The following is a 21956-nucleotide window of genomic DNA, read 5'->3' as shown; positions in this document are numbered from 1 at the left end:
AAATTCCTTTGGGAACAAGTAGTTCAGTTACGACAAGGACTACAACACGCTCACGTGATATATACACTCAGTCATCAACTTGATGGCGTTCATGTTGCAGGGAATTCATTGACTGATGAACTTCACCTGCCACTTGTCTTCGCCCCAGCTCGGCCGGGCTTGGCTCCGCTGAGCTCTCCTGTGGCAGCACCTGTGGGCCGGGCCTTGCTCCGCTCGTTCCTTCGGCCGGGCTTGGCTCCGCCGGGCCCCTTGCATTCCCTGAGACTACTACTCCCAGCAGCCCCACCAGTGGCCAGGACATCACATGCAAGCGCCAGGAGGTGCATAAAGGCTGACTCAGTGCAGAGTCCGGGGGGAACTTCACCTGCTACTTGTCTTCACTCCTGAGGGCCGGGCATTGCTCCGTTCCAACAGCTCGGCTGGGCTTGGCTCCGCCGAGCTCTCCTGTGGCAGCACCTGTGGGCTGGGCCTTGCTCCGCTCGTTCCTTCGGCCGGGCTTGGCTCCGCCGGGCCCCTTGCGCGGGCCCCTTGCATTCCCTGAGACTACTACTCCCAGCAGCCCCACCAGTGGCCAGGATGTCGCATGCAAGCGCCAGGAGGCGCATAAAAGCTGACTCGGTGCAGAGTCCGGGGGGAACTTCACCTGCTACTTGTCTTCGCTCCTGAGGGCCGGGCATTGCTCCGTTCCAACAGCTCGGCCGGGCTTGGCTCCGCCGAGCTCTCCTGTGGCAGCAAATGTGGGCCGGGCCTTGCTCCGCTCGTTCCTTCGGCCGGGCTTGGCTCCGCCGGGCCCCTTGCATTCCCTGAGACTACTACTCCCAGCAGCCCCACCAGTGGCCCAGATGTCACATGCAAGCGCCAGGAGGCGCATAAAGGCTGACTCGAACCCTCGTCCCGCGGGACGCGCAAGGGTGCGCGTCGGGAGAAGCCCGGGACAAGGGCAGGACCATCTGTGGCCATCAGGGGCCAGAGGAGGCCGGGCTAGGCCACCCCCTTTGACTCTTCTAAAAGGTACTTTACATCGAGCAGTTCCTCTTGGCACAATAACATGACGCCTATACATTGTTGAATTGCTTGTTTAGGACGGCATAAACAGCGGACTACAGACCATTGTGTATTTGTGGAAAGAGGAGGAGATAATTTAATTTTATATTGTGACCCACAATAGGGAGAACTTATTTACTAGCTTCTTGAGGAAGTACAGCGTTAGGCGATAGTGTAAGCTCTAGCATCCTCCTCCCAGTTTGGCTATGTCTAACCAAGCGAAAACGCGCTCGGCCACAAGCAAAGCACACTTATCCTGCACACCAAACCCTTCAGGTCCAGAGCCAAATGGAGTGTTGTCCCACAAAGTAAAACCCACCGCGATTGACCTGATATTGAGGAAAGTTATAGGGGAGATTGAGCCTACGGAGAGGAGCTTGTCTATTTTACCCATACCTATCCCAGTCACACCCATACAACCTAGGGATTTAACTAGATCAGCTACTTCTCATATTGATATACTGGAAAATTCAACTGAAGGTATTCCCTGCTCGCAGCTGGTAGTAGAGGTAGCAGACACTACTAGGGAAAGTAACATAGTCACAAGCAAAAAAACTAAACAACGGGGCTGCAGGATCGGCCAACCTCGAAAAAACAAATCAAGCACAATGGTACACGAACTGAAAGACAGAGATGAGGTGGTCACAGAAGTAGTAGCGTCATGCCACCCAGGCCCACCAGGATGGATGGACGTGTTATAGGAGACCTACAAAAATGCCTGGAAGTCTTTATCACAAGCCAGCTAAAACCAATATTTAGCAGGCTAGACAAAATAGCAAATGAACTGACTAAACAGGGAAAGTCAAAGGGCCCCACAAGTAGTAACTTTACTTTAGACCCTATCCAAGCAACTATTACGCCAATCGGGCAAATAGCGGGTAATAACAACTGTGTTAGTAACGTGCAATGTACCATCGCACAGGTACATGATTCACCCAAACCTACAGCCCAGGTAGAGAGGGGAAACATCCAGAAGGGGGGAAATAAGAATACAGATAAGGTTCAACAGCGAACAAATACGCCAATGGGGCAAATATGGAATCCCATAACCGATGGTCCGACTCAAATAAACCAAACAGGCCATGCGCTGAATAATAGAGCAGACAACTCTCCACCACATATAAACTTGCCCCCCGAAGCATGCTCTTACGTCATTGTTTTTGCTGGGGCAACCGAACTTAGGGCAGCGGAGAAAGAATCACATACAGAGCTGAAAACCAAGATAATCAAGTGGCTGAATATACATAGGCCCCTGAAAGGTGGGGAATGTGGGGAGAACCTTCACGTAAGACGAGTAAATTGGTTAGGTGGCAGGAGGAAAGACATCACAGGGAACTGTATTGTGGTGAATTTTAGGGACACCAATCTAGTGGAATATATACTAGGTAACCCTAATAGAAACCAGACCAGTACTATATGTACTTTACCATTAGGATATTTTTACCCAAGGAGACGGGTTACTTACACTCCAACCAATTCCAACTGTAGTACAGGAAGGGCACCAGCTAGACATTGGGCCAGAATGCACGAACAAATAGGCCAGTTAATACCAAACCAGGACTACCCCCAGTGGGCAAACAGATTCAGTCCGCTACTGTCCCTTGATGAAATTGATTGACTACCCCAAATAGAGAATCGGCCAGAGAAGTTGGGAAAAAGGATGGGCAATGAACATAGTGAAAAGGGGGCCTGGAAAGTTATGAAGTAAAGAGGGAGGAAGAACCCCTAATAATGGGAGGAGAGGGAGATCAAGGGGTTAAGTTGCTTAGGAAGGATGAGCCCAGGTCAAATAACCAGGAACCAAAGGGTGGAAAAGTTACCAGGGAAGGACTGGTTCTATTGTCCTGGAATATAGCAGGCCTGGGGGGGGAATTTGAAAATGAGGATTGGAGGAAGTATATTCGTGGCTCCCACATAATTGCGTTTCAGGAGACGTGGGCGATTGAATCCTCTCCCTACCAGTTAGATGGTTATAAATGTTTTTAAGCCAGCCCAAGAAGGCAGATCGGCCAGGGCAAAGGGGGGGCTAGCACTGTACGTTGACCTTGATTTAAAAGGCACATGGACACAACCTTCTTGGACATCACATACTCTCCAGGCAGCTGTATTCCAAGGGCAAGGGCTGAGGTTACTGATATTTAATTTCTATAACTCAGGGCCTGTAGATGGGAATAACGCAGTAATTCAGGAACTAGATAGTAGACTTAATCAAGAGACCGAACAAAGGAAAGGGGGTGGGGAACCTATTGTCCTGGTTATGGGTGATTTTAATTGTCACCTATGCCCAAAGCTGTTACCTGTAAGTCCTGATTGGTCATCCTGCCCGATAGAAAGTGGGCCACATTTTGAGCATAACAAGGAGGGAACATCACTAATGAAGCTATTAGACACTTATGCTCTCACACATACAATAGATCTGGCGGTCCCGGGAAAAGAGGGTACTCTTATACCAACATTCAAAGGCAGAGGATGTTCCTCCATTATAGATTATATGATGATATCTATTTTTGCTAAAGATCAGGTCAAAGAGGTGAGAACGGACTGGAGTCCCTTTAGTGACCACAATCCCCTAATTATGGAATTTATATATAACTGTCTCTCAATAATGAGTGAACTGGCAGACATTGAGGTGCGGCCAACAGATCAGGGGCGACGACTAAGGTGGTCAAAAATTAATGCCCAGGAATTCTATAGAACCCTAATAGAAATAGGTAAAAAAACAGATACAAGATTGTTTAGAACCCATAGTAGAGGGTAGTGAGTTGATCTCAGCGTTCGAGTCCTTAACCAATTTGTTTGATGGACTATTGAAAACAAAAGGTCCTAAAAAGAATATAACACAACCACAATGGTTTGACACTAATTGCTCTCGGGCACTGAGAGATTTAAAATCCTGTCTCAAAACTTTCCCGAGGGACAAGCAGAAAGTAGCCCTCTGTAGACATATATACAAAACCAAGGTCAAACAGAGGAAGATTACGCTGCAAACGGAAGTCTGGGCCGACCTGAGGGAGGCAGGTGAAAATAGGGATTATAATGAATTTTGGAAAATTATCAACAGGCCATGTTTCCAAGACAGTAGTGCCCCAGTGATTAGTACTAATATACTCCCCGAACAGTGGGTGACTCATTTCAAGGGCCTTTACAATCACCCCTGCGATACAGTCCCGGTAGAGGGTTGGGTCGGGGCCCGGCCTATGGAACTAGAATTCTCACTACGAGAAATCACTAAAGCCATCCAAGGTCTGACTCGAAATAAGGCTCCAGGGCCCGACGGTACGCCACCAGACCTTTACCTAAGCAACATCGACCTCTGGGCTCCGATTATGACAAGGGTGCTAAATGCAGCTATAAAATCTGGGGTCTTGTGATCTTGGTCTACCGCATTAATTGTCCCTATCTTCAAGAAGGGGAGAAGGGACAATCCTCAATGCTATAGACCAATATCGCTGATAGACGTGTCAGCTAAATTACTGGGTAGAACGGTTTTAAATCGCCTCACAGCCTGGACAGAAGAGCACCACACCTTAGCAGACACCAACATGGATTTAGATCGGGCAAATCAACCAGCGATCAATGTCTTAACCTCTATCTATTAGTTGCTAAATACACAAAAGCTAGCAACGGAACAGTCTACATGGGTTTTATGGATCTGGCTGCGGCCTTTGATAATGTAAATAGGAATAAACTCTGGGCTTTGATGAGTAATCTGGGAGTTGATCCTTGACTTATAAATATCCTAAAAGAACTACATTGGAACACTATTGCTAAGGTCCGCTATAGCACGGGGGGGGGGGGGAGTACTGATCCGTTCTAGCGGAATGAGGCAGGGGTGTATCCTCGCACCCTTTTTATTCTCATTGTATATAAATGACCTAGAAAGAACATTGGTTGCTCTGAAAATGGATTGCCCCAAAGCAGGAACGCGTCACATTCCGGTACTGCTGTACGCGGATGACGTGGTCCTGCTTGCACGAACAGCACTGAGTCTGCAACACCTTGTTGATGGATTTGTGAAGTTCATGGACAATTTAGACCTGTCCGTGAACTTGAGCAAATCCTTTGTGATGGTGGCGGGCAAAAAACCCCTTAGGAAATTTGCATTTAAAATAGGGGCCCACACACTAGAAACCGTAAGCACCTTCTCCTACTTGGGTCTTCTATTCGATGGAGAGATTAAGTTTGATTCCTTAATCGAGGAAAGGTGCAGAAAACTGGTTTCTGCAAACGGTGCGATATTAAACTTCGCCCGTAGGCTGGGCCGCTGGTCACCAGAGCAAGTAATGAATTTATATGGAGCTGTAAGCACCGCAAAGGCTCTGTACGGTGCAGAGGTCTGGGGTTTTAGGGAAGTAAGACAATTACAACTAGGGGAAGACAAATTCCTACGCAGGATCTTAAAGATACCGCAGAGTACCCCAGCAGAAATTGCACACACTGAGCTTGGGATCCCATATATTACTGACCAGGCAAAGGTGAGACCCCTTATGACATGGCTCCGAATCTGGGTAAACCCGGAAGCGGAATTAAGCAGGATAATAGTTGGAGATTGTTTACAAAAAGATAAGTGCCTCCAAATCCCATGGTTGAACTATGTTAAGGATACACTAGGGATCATAGTTCAGCAGATACTTTTTAGGGACCCGACTTTGATTGCCACCTAAATTAGGTGGCAAAATACCGTATAAAAAAATTGCTATTAGAAAAATTTGAACTGGGCAGATCAAATCCTGACTTACCAAAAAGATCAGTTGTGGCACATTGCTTAGTAAGTAATGGGGAGGGTATGGAACCTTATTTATTCCTGATGCACAATCAGCAGGATAGATTTTTAATGTGCCGTTTTAGGCTCAATTTGTTACCCAATATTTTAGCTTATCCTTCAGGTTTTACCTTAACAATTGAGCAGAAGGGTGCCTGCGGCTGCGACAATAGGACTCCGCAGGACACCCTTCATTTTGTACTTTTGTGTTCTTTTTATCGAATTCCTCGTCGAAGATTTCTTGTGGATATTTTAAAAGAGGCAAAATTCCATCATGCTAAAACTGCATTACTTTTTCTGCAAAGAGCAAATGATATGCGTATCCTATGCTTTATTATGAGTTTTCTAAAAGTTGCAGTAAGATTAAGAAATACAAGAGGCTGAGCAATGATGTACATAATACCACATGTTTTAATTGTATAAAGTTTGTTTTTAATGTAACACGGTTCAGAAATTAAATTAATGAATTTTGTATAATGTATTTTTATGATGGTTTTTAATCATCGAAATAAAGATGTACTGAACTGAACTGACTGATGAAGCCGCAAAGGCAGCTGTGCAAACAGCTTCCGTAGCTGCAATCATTTGTTCAAAAACAAAAATAGACGGAAAAATAATGCTAGCTGTCAATGCAACAAGCAAAGGCAGCAGTGCAGCGTTACCTCAAAACTATCCACTCAAATCCATACTAATATAATAAAGAGAGAGCTCAAACCTTTGAGGCGGGTAATCTCAGGAACCACAGCACCAATCACAACACCCAATACAGCGTTGGAAAGGGCAGTTGCAGCAGAAGGACATAGGCTATGCAGACGCCCACCATATACATTTAAAAGGTAAAAGAACCGTGCCAGCAAAGTAGTCCCTTGTGGGCGTGTCTGCGTTGTGCTATGGGCGTGTGCTGGGGGCGTGACAAACGCTGGGGGCGTGTGGTACGTTCCGCCCTTCATGCCATGTCTCATATCGTGTGCTAATCCCACCCTGCTCCCTTTAAATACCCCAACACCCTTAAACACTAACCCATCTTAACCCAATAAATATGCCCTGTACCCCAAAACCCAAACCTATCCCTAAACCCTAATAATACCCTTGTACCCCCAAACCCAAACCTAGCCCTGAACCCTAAAAATACCCCTGTACCCCAAAACCCAAACCTACTCCTGAACCCTAAAAATACCCCTGTACCCCAAAACCCAAACCTAGCCCTGAACCCTAAAAATAACCCCGTACCCCAAAACCCAAACCTACCCCTGAACCCTAAAATACCCCTGTACCCCAAAACCCAAACCTAGCCCTGATCCCTAAAAATACCCCTGTACCCCAAAACCCAAACCTACCCCTGAACCCTTAAAATACCCCTGTACCCCAAAACCCAAACCTACCCCATAACCCTAAAAATACCCCTGTACCCCATAACCCAAAACTATATTTGAACCCTTAAAATACCCAAAACATGCACCTCAGTACCCCAAAACATATATCCCTATACCCATACTTACCTTATCCAAACATAAAAAAACATGCTATTACCAGTCATGCATTTACAACGAATTTCGTTGTAAATGTATGCATGGTAAAAGCATATAAAATGTAATGCCATGCGTTATAATGGCATTGCAGAGTCATGGTACTTTTGTAATGAAAGTATGCGGAGTGATAGTATGCGGAAAGAAAGTTGCAGAATAATGGGTGTTTACCCTCCTCCGGTAAGTACATTGGTGGCACGGCGGCCCACATCTCCAGCAACATACTCATATTTTTTCACCACCCATTTGAAAAATGCACAGGTCTCTCTCATTGATGGCCAGCACCGACATAAACTTTTAGACACACCTCCCGCCACAAGTTCTAGAATTGTGAACTTTAGAGCTGGGGAGCTACGTTCGAATCTCGGCATCAGCTCAACATCCTGTGATTCCAGGCAAATCGCTTTGTCTCCCCGTGCGTACCAAAAATGAATGTGTTCTTCTGTAATGTAAATTGTGCTCATGCCATGTTGTCGAATTCGCGCTATAAAATATTGCAAGGAAAAATAAAGTAGGGAAACTCGAGTTCACACACTACTGAACGCTCACTCTTAAGTGCATCAGCAGTGCACTGTGAATCGGAGCGTGTCACAGGCCTGTCACACATGAGAAATGCTATCAAAACGAAATCATACAAAACAGTATACTACTGGCCGGCAGCAATTCATACCCGGACAACGTCGGGACGGGCTGCTAGTACTCATATATAATTGATGCAAACTCTGTTCCTTTTGATCGAATCCCTGGAGTGGGGGATAGAGTAATTCCAAACAGAAAACGTAGAGTAGCTTTGAAACACGAAGCACATTTGGGAGAGGGTCTGATACATCAAGGGATCTCTAAATCTATACTAGAATTAAAGGAGACTTACTGGTGGCTAGGGATGAATGCCCACATTCACACATTTGCAATTAATTGCCATGACTGCAACAGTGATCGCAGCAGGGAACGCCGCCAGATACCTGACTACAGTGTAGCCAGCCCATTACATACACCATTGTTAGACAGCATTAGACTATCTACACGCAGACGTCCATATGGACAGATGCGGTCCCACAAATATTAGGACAGATTCATTTGGATGTGGCCTTAGCGCTCAGCTGACGCACAAACTGTTATAAAAGATTTGCAAGTCTTTATCTGCACATACGCAGTCGGCACGCTACATTGATTTGATTTGATTTGATTTGATTTTGGACTTGTAGAGCGCATGGCTGCCCTGGAGCGTCCCAGCGCTAATCCTAATCTGAACCTGGTGAACTCAAGCGATAAGCAAGGTTAGGGGATGGTAGGGAACAAAAAGGTTTTAAGAGCTCTTCTGAATTTCAGGTGATCCGGTTCCAAACGAAGTTCTCTAGGAAGAGCATTCCATTTGTTTGACACATTCAGTGAGAACCGTCGGCCTCCTGTTCGAGCTTTCCTCACTCGTGGGATAATGGCCAGATTTTCTCCATCCGAGCGAAGGGCCCTGGTCGACTTGTAGGGTCGGATCAATCCTCTCAAGGCTGGAGGGCCTTTACCCTGCAGGGTCTTATGTGCGATACAGAGAGACTTAAAAGAGACCCGCTCTTGGATGGGGAGCCAGTGCAGGGCTTTCAGCAATGGTTTGGCTGAGGCCCGTCTCGGCGCCCCCATCAGCAGCCTGGCTGCGGCATTCTGAGCTCGCTGAAGAGTCTTGATGGTAGCATGAGGGGCTGCGAGGAAGAGAGAGTTACCATAATCCAGTTTGGACAGAATCAAACCCTGGATTAGCAGCTTTCTAGATTGAAACGGAAGGAGAGGAAGGACCTTCCGGGCTGCCCGAAGCAAGCCGAAGCAGCCTCCAACCACTTTCTGCGCATGGGTCTTGAAGGTCAGTTGGGGTTCGAACCAAATCCCTAGGCTTTTTATTTGCTGCTTGGGGGGTGGAAGATCTCCCATACAGGCAGGCCACATCTCAGGGGGCAGAGAGGTGAATTGATTGCCTAAGAGCATGATCTCCGTCTTAGATCCATTTAGTTTAAGTTTCGAACTGGACATCCAGGAGGAAATGGCTGTAAGACAGTCTGGGAGATCAACCGGGCTGCCCTCATGTTGCGACAGCGAGACAACAAGCTGAGTGTCGTCAGCATAGCTTATGGCTTTCACCCCGAATGGGGCTATCACCTTCTCCAACGGGGCCATGTAGACATTAAACAGTGTGGGGCTGAGGGAGGAGCCCTGCGGCACCCCACACTGAAGAGGGAAGGCCTCTGACATGGACCCATTTTCCCAGATCCTGAAGGATCTCTCCTCCAGGTAGGACTGCAACCATTTGAGGGCTGATCCTGTAATGCCCAGCAGGGCCAGACGTTGGGCCAGGACAGCATGATCCACAGTATCGAATGCAGCACTCAGATCCAGGAGGATCAGAGCTACTGATCCCCCTGAATCCAAGATGCATCTTACCTCTTCAGTCACCGCCAAAAGGGCGGTGTCTGTGCCCTGACCCGGGCGAAAACCGGTCTGAGAGTCACCGAGGAGATGGTTAACCTCTAGGTACTCGGAGATCTGCTTATTCACAACTTTTTCGGCCACTTTGCTCAGTCCAGGCAGGAGCGAGATCGGGCGGAAATTGGCCAGATCGGAGATGTCAAGTCCTGGTTTCTTTAAAAGCGTTTTGACTCTGGCCTGTTTCCAGCTCGGGGGCACTATGCCCGAGGATAGCGACGAGTTGAGTAACTCCGTGGCTACCGGGGCTATGATGTTTAAAGTTTGCTTTAGAATGTGCATCGGGACTGGGTCTGAGGGAGAGCCGCTTTTAATAGTGGAAAAGATATTACAGAAGTCTTCTTTGGATATGAGACTGAAAGCCTCGAGTTGAGGACAGGTAGGGTCAGGAGAGGGGATCTCGACGAGTTCAGTGGTGGAGGTTTGAGGGAGGCTATCTAGAATTTTCCGAATTTTAGTATCGAAAAATTCTGCTAACTGATTGCATCTCAGTACTGGGTCATTCTGGACCAAAGAGGGAGCTGGGACTTTAAGAAGCATGTTCACAATTTTGAATGTTTCTCTGGAAGAATTAGAAGAGAGACGAATTTTTTCTTCAAAAAAGGCAGCTTTAGATTTTTGTCGTCCTAGTTTGTAAAGTTTAAGGGCTGCTTTATATGCAGTTTTGTGAATAGGTGCCCAGTCTTTGCGCCAAGCGCGCTCGGCTCTTTTGCACTCTTTCCTGAGTTCTCTTAGTTCAGGCGAGAACCAGGGGGATTTGAACGTATTGCTCTTTTTAGTGCAGAGCTTAAGAGGCAGAACCGAATCCAGGGAATTAGTGAGCCAGTCTCGAAAATTTGTATCTGCCTGTAAAACATCGGATTCTGTAGGGGGTGCAGATTTTTCGAGAACAGTTGACAGATTGTCTACTGACAGCTTTGGCCATGGCCTTTGAAGCGTCCGAGAACAGGGGGCCTTGGTTCCTCCTTGGTAAAACTCCCATGAAAAAGGAACTAGGAAGTGGTCTGACCATAGTAGGGGCAGGGGTGGTTTGGCTGTAATCTGGGGGATGTTGGAAAAGATCGGGTCTAACAAGTGACCTTTATTGTGGGTGGCTTCCTTATTTGTCAGTTCAAGATCGAAGGAGCTAAGGTTGGTAATCAGTTCAGCCCCAGAATTGTCCTTGGGGTCGTCGAAGTGTATATTCAAGTCGCCCCGGATCAAAAAATTCGGGGCCTGAGAGGCAGCTGATAAGGAGATTTCTAAAAGAGAGTCAGGGAAGTGTTTTAGACTCCCCGGGGGTCTGTAGATGAGGAGACCTGACAGGGAGTGGGTGGGTGAGAGCTGAATGTTAAAACTAGCACTTTCTGCGTCTAAAATTCCACCCTCCTTCAATCTACAGGTCAGAGATTCCCGATGAATTATGGCAATTCCCCCCCCCCATACCTTTATCTCTGTTCAAACATTGGATATTGAAACCACTGGGGAGCGCCGATACAATATCGAAGTCTGAGTGAGGGGATAACCATGTCTCCGTCAAGAAGAGCAGGTCGAACTTGCTATCTTCTAACAGCAGGTGGATCTCGACCGCATGCTTCGGTAGCGATCTGCAGTTCAAGAGAGCCATCTGCAGGGTTCTACCCACCTTCTTACCAATCGACTCCCCCCTGTAAGGGGCCGGACAGGCAGGGCATCGGCAGAGAGGAGGGCTAGAACCAACCCAATGCGGGCATCCAGGATTGCCTGTGAGTCGAAATGACAGTAGATCCTCCTTAGAGTACCTTGTGGGTCCAGGGGGAAACACGGGCATAGTGGATGGCCCTAGGCCCGGTCTGGCCCGGACGGGCCCAGACGGGCTTGCCTCTGGCGCGCCTCCGGCGCGCCATCGGCGCGCCCGCTGCGCCCGCCCGCTGCGCGGACGGAAGACAGGCTGCATAAGTAACGCCCGGGCTGTGATTCGCCCGACCGCTAGAGCGCTGACCGCGTTATTTCAGTTGCAATGGCGGCCAAAGTCGTCGCCCTTTGCAAGACAGTACTTCTACCGAAAAGGCCCTAAAATCGGCCCCCGGTTTGTACAAATAGGGTGGGAGGAAGCGCCCTGCTGTGACAAACAGCGGGAAAGCGTGACACAATTACACAAATAAATTTTGGAGCTAACACAATTTCCGATTAAAATGCAGTAGTATTTTCCATAAAAGAATAAAAGCAGAGTAGAGTGCCTAACTCCCGGCTTTCCGCCTCAGGAGCGCTAGTGTTCACAGGTGCAAATTAGCAAGAAGAGTTGCTGACAGCCTGCTACTCTTATACGCCCGGGCTGTGATTCGCCCGACCGCTAGAGCGCTGACCGCGTTATTTCAGTTGCAATGGCGGCCAAAGTCATCGCCCTTTGCAAGACAGTACTTCTACCGAAAAGGCCCTAAAATCGGCCCCCGGTTTGTACAAATAGGGTGGGAGGAAGCGCCCTGCTGTGACAAACAGCGGGAAAGCGTGACACAATTACACAAATAAATTTTGGAGCTAACACAATTTCCGATTAAAATGCAGTAGTATTTTCCATAAAAGAATAAAAGCAGAGTAGAGTGCCTAACTCCCGGCTTTCCGCCTCAGGAGCGCTAGTGTTCACAGGTGCAAATTAGCAAAAACATTCTGGCCAGGGTCCTGCGTTTAGGTCTTGAGCTTACAAAGAGGCCATGGCCAAATTGGGCGTTGCATTGCGGTACTTTAGTCCATTCCATCCTGAGGGAGATTCGTTAGTGGACAGAAAAAAACGGGACATAAAGCGATGTATAACAGCTAGGGTATTAGGCTCAGGTGACAGGTGGGTCAAACATCTAAAAAGTGTCAACGTAGTCTTAACAATCTGCCAAGAAGTTCTCTAGGGGGTATCACTCCATATGAAGTCCTTTTTGGAACCAGAATGATAATTTTGGATCTCGATTGTCACACTTTAGCGGTGGAACAAAAACCCTTTTCATATCAAAGCTGTTTGGCTGTTTTGCAGGACTTAAATGAAATAAGAACGAAACAAAGTAACGTGTTCCTGAAGTCAACAGCCACTGAAGAGAACCCGACCATCCCAGCACGGCCTGTCTCGATTCCTAAGCTTGGGGATCTAGTCAGAGAAAAGATCGCGGACAAGAAGGAATTTGGGCCTTCTTACAGACAACCAGTACCTGCCCTAGCAATCCACGGTTCAAGAACAGTATTACTGCCGCACCTTGCTGATAAAAAGAAGAACAGGTTCGTGTCCATCGACCTGGTTAAACCACATCATGTGGCCGATCATAAGCAGTAGGCCAAGTGGACTCCAAAGATGTAGCAGATGCCCGAATATGGCTACTATCCAATAGGTTCAAACTGAAAGACTCGTCACTTTTGAAGAATCTGCAGTGCGAAATGAAGGACTAAGCAACGAAGCTATGGAACTTGTACCTCTTGAAACCCAAATAACAGTTCGGCAGGAAACACCTGTCTACAATGAAATAGCATCTGACTATACAAATGTAACAAGTGATCAAGTGGTTCCAGCGATTTCAACGACTCCTGATGCAATCCCTACAATTGACAGAACTGCCTCTGGCTAATTCATAAATTTTCCGAGGATCCCAGCAAACCTGATACAATGCCAGTAAAAAGAACCTTTAAAGAACAAGCAACAGAACTTTTTCATCACCTGGAAAAGACTTATCTGGTTTCCCCATGGATTGAACTTTGGATTGTGTTGGGTGTACTTTTTCTTCTACTTTGGTTGACTCTGGTAATAACTTTGCGAATGCTGATAAATGGAAGATATGTAAAAAAGGACACAGCAAGTAAGAACATCAACTTACTCCTCAAGCCACATAAATCATCTCATCGTGAACAAAGAGACTTGTCAGCAGGGAACATCACAGCCGTACCTATACCTGGTGGTATAGCTTGGGACAGAACTGATTATGACATTTTTGGCCCTGCTGAGCTGTTGAAGATTCCACACTAGTTCAAGATTTCCTTGAATGACTTTGTTTCATCTAGTACCTTTTCTGATGATTGGGACTTCGAGACTGTTAATAATATGATGTCAGATTTAGAAATGTCTGCTGTATTTACAAATCATGAATACATGGAAGGTTCATCAGAATATGAACAAATGTATTGTTATAATCACTATGGTCATCATTTCTTGCACAAATCTGCAAATCCTAAAAATGTACTGATGTATAACCAATTGGAACATTGTCCTACGCCACCAAAGGGTAGCTCAAAAACATTTTATGGCAAATTTCCATACTTTTCAGGTTTTAATGTATCTAATCCAGAATCCTTTTACTTTTAGAAATGTTAATAGGACAGGAATGAAAAGTATGTTGACAAATACCAAAAAAATGTATTCTGCGGCCTTTTATGCTCAGCTGTCTTCGTTAGGTTTTGACTTTTGGAAAGACAACATTGAGACAAAAACTGCCTGAGGCACAAAAGACTGGCAAGTGCAGGAATTGGAAGCCTTATTTAGAGCCTGCACCATCCCAGAGCAAATAATGTTTTTGAATGACACTGTCCAACAGACATCTTGGGTTAACCAAGATCAAAGAGTTAAACCGTCCATACCTACACCTGATAGCAATAACACTTCAGAGGGGGAGGTCGACGTACATACTATTTTGCTTCACAATAGAACTGAACCAGATTGGAAAAAATGGTTAATCTGGCCCACAGACACAAACAACTGTCAAGATAGATTCCTGAATAAAACACAAGGGTTCACATTCACTAGGCCAGACCCAAGATATGTTCAGAGACAGCATTCAGGAATAGTAACAGCTTGCAGTGTAGGGAAACTGTGCCTTGAATGGTTACATAGATCTACACCCAAGGATGTTAAACAACACTTATCTTTATTTAAAGATGGCGCTGAACTAAGGGACTTCTTACAAGGCCCTACTAAACCGCGTCATAAATGTTTTATATACACCGGTATCTATGCATTGTATAATGAAGCATGGAAGATTATGCAAGCAGAGACTGCAGAACGAATACGAGAAATTGATCGTATTAACTTGGAGAAATCTCTCTCATTAGTTGACAATGGGTTAACGACTCTGTCATCCAGGATATATTCTTTGGACAGCATATTATCCTCTGCCATAGACATCATGGAACAGGACTTGGTCATGCTGCAACATGGTCAGTCGAATTACGCTCTATCATGCTATTAGGCTGGACGTTACAAAACCTACGTTCAGGCTATGTGCCTTGGCGTTTAATCAATACTACGTCACTGTTTTCAGAATTCAAGATCACTGAAAAACAGATCAAACTGGCACAGAGGGGAGCAGACTATACGGTTCTGTGCATTGAAAGACTGGAAAGATTGCCATTTACAGTCGCTGAAAAGCCAGCAATTGTATGGATAATAGACAGAACAATCACTCTGCCTGTTACAATTTTCCATTTTCAGTATTGCCTAAACATATACCAGCAGGCATGTATGAAAGGTTGGGTAAAGAATCCCTCAAGACATCCTGGGAATTACCATACACACACAGATGTTGGAGTGGGGGGAAAGAAGTGTTTCTTAGTGGTAAAAATTGTGAAAACGCACTAAGAGGTTCAGGGTATTAATTTATACCGGGCCTGCGATAATTTCTCTAACAACTTATCCTGCCACCTGCAAGGTTCACCAGCTGCGGTGATTGATCCAATTTCTGGACAACTTTCGAATGGAAGTTACCTCATGTTGAACGATCACAGCTGCTGTGGCATGTTGCTAGGTTTACCCTATTTCCTAACTGTGTCAGCCAGGGTCACTTGCTGTATGCATGTATTGTTTCCTAAAACCAAGACAGACCGGGAGTCGCTGAACATCTCTTCTATACGAATTGGTACTTTAAGTAGAATTAAACCATTCTTTTACAGAAAACTGTGCCACTGACCTCGGCTAAAGAGACCTATGATCTGCAAGTCGCAAGGACTTCTGCAGAGATACATGCCCTCTTAACTACAAACTGCCCTATACATTTCTCAGAAATGTTAAGTCGTATCTTAAACATGTCTGATACGAATGTTATTGTACACGTATTTAAGACAGTTTTTTCGGGACTGTTAGCACCCTTTGAAGCAGTCCTAGGAATATTTCCAAACTTCGTGCTCTCTGTTTGGCGGATTGCCTCTCATTTTGGGACTCGCTGCAGGGATACTATTTTTGCTCCTACTGCTTCGATATGGCAAGCCAATTCACAAGGGACACCCAGTTCACCGTGGAGGTCACTCTACTGGCGATGAAGTGTCGTGAGCACATCGTCCAAGTTTTGGGACTACCTTGTCTAAGAGAATTGATTACCACATGGTTTCTATCATTCAGACCAATTTGGCAAGATTGCATCTTACCTGTTCTACGATGCCTGCTATGCGGCAAAAAATGCGTGTTAGACACCTGTCTCACACTCCCATCAGTCATGCCAACGGATGTTGATACTTTGCTGGACCCTGTAAAGGCCCATGCGCAGTGTTGTCCCCAGCGGCTACCAATTCTGATGACGGCATTCATTGAGATCTCACAGACGCAAAATGCTGACAGTGAGGTACGAGAGGAAACAGGCACACAAGTACCTTCCAATTCGAACATTGCTAATGCGACCAACGCTGACGGCGATGCTTCACATCTATGTGCGGTTGATCTTCTTAACCCCTTGCATGCTCATGACAAGCTCAGCTCGTCATGAGCTACAGTGCTCCGGTGCTCATGATGAGCTGAGCTCGTCATGGCCTTTAGAACGCTCGCACGCTGGGCTAATTCCCCTGCTGTGCTGAGCGTTCTTAAGAAACGGGTGTGGTCATGACGAGCTGAGGTCGTCATGAGCACACGAGCACTGTAGCTCATGACGAACTGAGCTCGTCATGAGCACCTGGGCGCTGTGCGCGCTCCCCCCAGCACAGCAGGGGAATGTGCCCTGCAGGGAAGGGGTTAACAAGGTAATCCAACTTTCACCTACAATGGTAGACAAATTCTTTACAGACTTAGAAGATTTGATGTTTACTCCAAACAATAACACTGACTTATGAATTTGGCAGGCAGTGTTCTGAGAGACTCTGAATTCGACCTTCATTTCTTCAAAACAAAGTTCTAACTTTGGGACTCTTTTCTTCTATGATTAACTTTTTATTTTTCCAAATTTGTATTTTTCGGCCCAAAGTAATCTGCTTAAAGTAGAACTATTCATAGAGAACTAGAATTCTTTGAAAACTTCCAGAGACAATATTTGACCTTGTCCACATTCAAACAGTTTATATAATCTGCCATGAAATGGTCTCAACTTTTTTCTTCTATATTTAAGAGCCATTTCATAAATGTATTTTTTCATGATTCATTTGGTTAGCATTTTAAAATGTCAAACTTTATGCTTTGAATGAAACATTGCTTTAAATGCGTACAGCACAAATGCTCTTTTCATGTACAACCAGTACCAATGCATTTTTAATGTATTTTGGGTGGGTTTTTAATACATCATGTTTAGATATGTTTAACGTGTTTAAAACTTAGTAATGTCGTACATAAGAAAGTGGAGTGGGTGTTGTTTGGAGTTTTAGGCTCCTATTACATTTTCCAGATACATGCCCTTTTATAGGTACAATTCACATTGCCCTTATATAGGCATAGAAATACACCTTATTTAGATATAGCCCATGCTACCCAAATACAGGTATGGCTACTTCCATCCGTTCACCAAACGTCACAACGAATTTTTTGGAAAACCAGCTTAAGCCGTTGTTGAACTTCCCCTTGCTTGAATATTGATTTCTCCAAGAACTCAGTTACTTTACAACAAACAACTATTCCCCAGGGGTGAATTTATGATGTTCATATGCCCAACTTTAAGTCAAACATTGCATACCTAAACACCTTCAAGGTATAAATATACCTTCACTTGCTATAGCAAGATAGGGTGGATCGGAGCAGTTCGAAGACCTACTTGCTCGACGCAACTTGCTACAGCAAGTGCCGAAGGGAAGACAACTTTCCAGCTGACGCACTGATCAGGAACCTGCCTTTCTCCTGCCGAGAATCCAGCTCCAGTGTTAACGGCTCCCCTTGCGGGGTGTTGGGAAATCGAGTCCCAAGACTGAGATACCTACTTCATTCTAAGGTATGGAGCTTATTAGAACCTAGAGAAACCTTTGGTAGATTCTTGGCAAAAACTAAACCTGTGCTAAACAATACTTACTTCTTCCCTCGTACTAGATTTATGTTAGGTACAGTGGGGTAGGTGTATTTTAGAAGCACCAGTTGAGTATTTAATCTATGTTATTTATGTATGTATTTTTATATGGCTTAGAAACCATACAATTCTCTTACAGTATTGTTTCATATGACTGTTTACGCTGTACGCGTTTTACTTTGCAGTCTGCCTAACGATTGTAGCAGTTCACTTCTCTTGCATGAGAAAGAAGATTGTTCAATAAACCTTTTTATTGAAAATGCCCGTCTCACTATTTCTCTGCAACTTTGTAGAAACAAAGCATGCACAATTGACTGAGTGAACTAGTTATCTATTGTTTTCGCGACTCTGAGAATATATTCTTATTCTTGGGAAACAAAGTTCTCATGTTTATGCAGTTGTCAGAAACTAATCCCTTCTTGTGTATTCGGGAACGTTTCTAGTGACCTCTGAGTTAGCTGGCACACGGATGTACCATGTTACAACGCATACCGTTACAACTACCTACTGTTACAACGCGACCATTACAACGCATACCATTACAACGCATAGCGCTTTGAGGTGCTGGATAGTGGTAAGTATAATTTACTATTCTAACTCCAGTCCCCGTGGACCCTAGGGAAGGTGTTGGATAGTAAATTATACTTATTCCCTATCCTAGAGCGCCCCCCAGCGCAATGCGTTGTAATGGTATGCGTTGTAAAAGTCGCGTTGTAATGGTAGTGCGGAGTAAAAAATGCGTTGTAACAGATGTATACCCTGGCACACACACAATTAAGTTTAGTATATTCTATAGAGACCTATTGACATAAGTCCTACGTCAAATCTATAGGATATATTCTTCCAATGCGCAGAGCCTATTGGGAATATAGGAGCTACACTACCACCAGGTTCATCTTACCCAGCAAGGGGATATAAGAAACAGTCAGATTACTGCTTACAACCTAGTAAACCTTATGGAATTGAGACCGGGTTGGCTAGTTGAGAGGATACCTACGTTCAAGGAGAGGAACTCCAGCACCACCATTGATTATATTGTTGCCTCATGTTTATTTTCTGCCCTTGCAAAATTTAAAGTAGTGTGGGTCGTTATGAGCAACCACAATCCCCAGATGGCTATTTTTTCATAGGATAAGAAGACTGTTGATGCTATTTATTTATTCAAAGAACCAGTACTAACTACTGACTAGGGGCGTAGGGACAGGTGGGCATGGATCATACCTATGGATTTTATTTCCACCCTGGTTACCACCAATTCCACAGATTTTGCAACATTTTGAGAAATGATGCCTTAGATCGGTGAATTCTGACGTTCTTCTCTAACATCTGCAGTTCCATCAAGTCAGCCCTTTCTAAGATGGGTGTATCCTCTTTTCCTCCTCCAGATAAGTGGTTTGATCAAAATGTCTTGCAAGCGCATAAGGATATGTTAGCGGCTTTGCATAAGAAACCCCAGTGCCAGGATGAGGGCAGCCAGGCAAGTATACCGTTCAGCTTGTTAAGATTGCAAGAGTGGGGGCGTTGCCACGGAGGTGACCAAGATGGCCGCATATGCTTGAAGCTCCGCCGGTCGGGTGTTTAAGCTTCCTTTCAGCCCGATGTAGGGGATATCAACCTCACCCAGAATTCATCCTCCAGTGCCCGGGAACATGCAGGACGTGGACGGAGGTCCGGGAAGCCGATGCGACCTGTCCAGGAGAAGTACCGAGGCCATTGAGCTGGTGACGGAGCAGCAGCCTACATCCGGAGTTCGCGGCGCAGCCGAGAGTGCGGTGAGTCTGCTCCCTTAGCTGCCCTTTGGCAGCCTCGTCTCACGTCTCTGCCTGGCCTATTCCCTCCGGGGCCTAGATTGCTGGGGCTGGCGGGCGGTGGAGGGTGGGCCTGCGGGGGGACCCGGGTCTAGGGTGGGGGACGGGCACGGGGGCTGCATTGTGGCGGTTGGGCTGCCTTGACTTTTCCCCTGGATGCCTCAGGGGTGCCCCGCTGCCATTGGAGTGCTGGGGCCCACACTGGTGATTACCCCCCGGTGTGTGTGGCTCCGCCTCAGGCTGCTCAGTGGCCTTCCTGGGGGTGCTGGCTGCAGTGCTGCCTACATCAGCACCCTCACCCCTAGCTCTTGGCTGCTCACTCCGAACATGCGGCCCTGCACTGGCTAGATCTTGCAGCCACTATCCTGGACCGCTGCCTTTGCGCCCTACCATACGCCCCTGCTGCCGTGACCTGGCCTGGACGTCGCCTAGACTACTGATTTCCCTGCTGCCACCGAAGCCCATACTAGCCTTCACTGCCGGACTCCTGCTCTGTGCCCGGGCTTGGCGCGCTGCGCCCGGCCTTGACCTCCTGTGCCGCCGGCACTATATGGGAGCCTGCTAGCGGATGATATCCCGCGCCACCCACACTCCCTACATGGTCCTGTGGCGGATGCCTTCATCGCTCCTTGCTGTTCTCTTTTTTGAACTGCCACTAACACCGTCATCGCCAGGCTGTCCCTTGTTTTGCTCTACAACTTCCTGCCACCTTCCATCCTCTGGGGTCCTGCGTCTCTCCTTGACACACACCCTGTCCTTGCTGGGTGCTCCACCGCTGGCTGAGTTGGCTTACCATTTTTCCATCCGCTTGGCGGCTCCCTTCTCGCGGTCTAGCCTGTGCTGCAGTGCTGTGATTGATCCGTTCGCAGCTGGTCCCCACTCTACACTCTGCGACAATGATGAAGAAGGACCCTAAACAAAGCAAGCTCCAGTTCGATAAAGCGATGAGCACTGTGACGAAAGCCCCTGCTGACCAATCCATAGAACCCTCACTTCCTCAGGACGCTGAATGCTCGCCCCCCCCTCGCCACAGCCATGCTGGCTGAAATGAGAGCTGGCTTTAAGGCTCTGGACGGCCGGTTCGATGATCTGGACAAAAAATTGTCGACTGGGCATGGTGGAGTCCCGAGTGTCGGACATAGAGGACGGCGCTGCCTCATATTTTAAATGGCTGGAAAGGGTTGAGAAGGTACTTAAAGATATTGCCATCAAGAACGAGGATTTGGAGGCCGGGAGTCGCCAAAGCAACATTCGCATCCTTGGTGTCCCGGAGACGACAGCCACTGGCCGTATGGACAAGTTTGTGAAACAACTACTATCAGGCTTGTTTGGCAGGGAATCTTTTACACAAGGGTTCGTGGTCGAGCGGGCCCATAGGTCGTTGGGCCCTCGTCCTAGACCTGGTTTGCCTCCGAGACCCATCATCGCCATGCTCATGAACTTCCGAGACAGAGACACTGCACTGCACGCTGCTCGCGAATTGGGAGATGTCCAGTGGCAGGGGAGCAAGCTGTCTTTCTTTCCTGATTTCACCATTGTAGTGCAGGAAGCCAGGTGCAAATTTCAGGGGGTCAAGGCCACGTTGAAGAACTTGGGTCTCTGCTATGGCATGCTTTATCCATCTCGACTTAAAGTAGACATAAACAGCAGGTCACGGGTGTTCGACACCCCAACTGAGGCGCAGGAGTTCTGCTGTGACTACAGGAAGGAACATACGGCAGCGCCCGGAGGGTCCAGATCTGCTTCCCCACTGTTAGACGTCACAGTCAAGGGTGGATCTCTTTTCGCAACCCGGGACTGGTTGACCGCTTTTTCTGTCTCCTTTCTCCTTTAAGGTGCCCTATTGTATTCTCTCTCCTCAACCCTGTACACCTTCTTTCAATTTATTGATTGCTGTGTTGCCCGACCAGCGGGGCGTTGCCATGCACTATGGTAAATACCACTATGTTCTATCTCAGTGTTTGCTTGTTGCATTGTGCTTCGTCTGCTCCTTTTTGATAGCTTCAGACTTCCAACGCACAAATGCAGGGTTATCTGTTCTGGGGCCTGCCTCTCTAGGATTTACAGGAGGCTGGGTGGGGGAGGGGGTGTTTGTTGTATTTTCATTAATGGTTTTTGCAGAATCCCGATGGCTATGGTCCAGATGTGGTTTGGTGCAGCTACACATAACGCT

Source organism: Lissotriton vulgaris, chromosome 8 (genome assembly GCF_964263255.1).
Source record: "Lissotriton vulgaris chromosome 8, aLisVul1.2, whole genome shotgun sequence".
Taxonomy (NCBI): Eukaryota; Metazoa; Chordata; class Amphibia; order Caudata; family Salamandridae; genus Lissotriton; species Lissotriton vulgaris.
Note: the sequence above shows the minus strand (reverse complement) of the source record.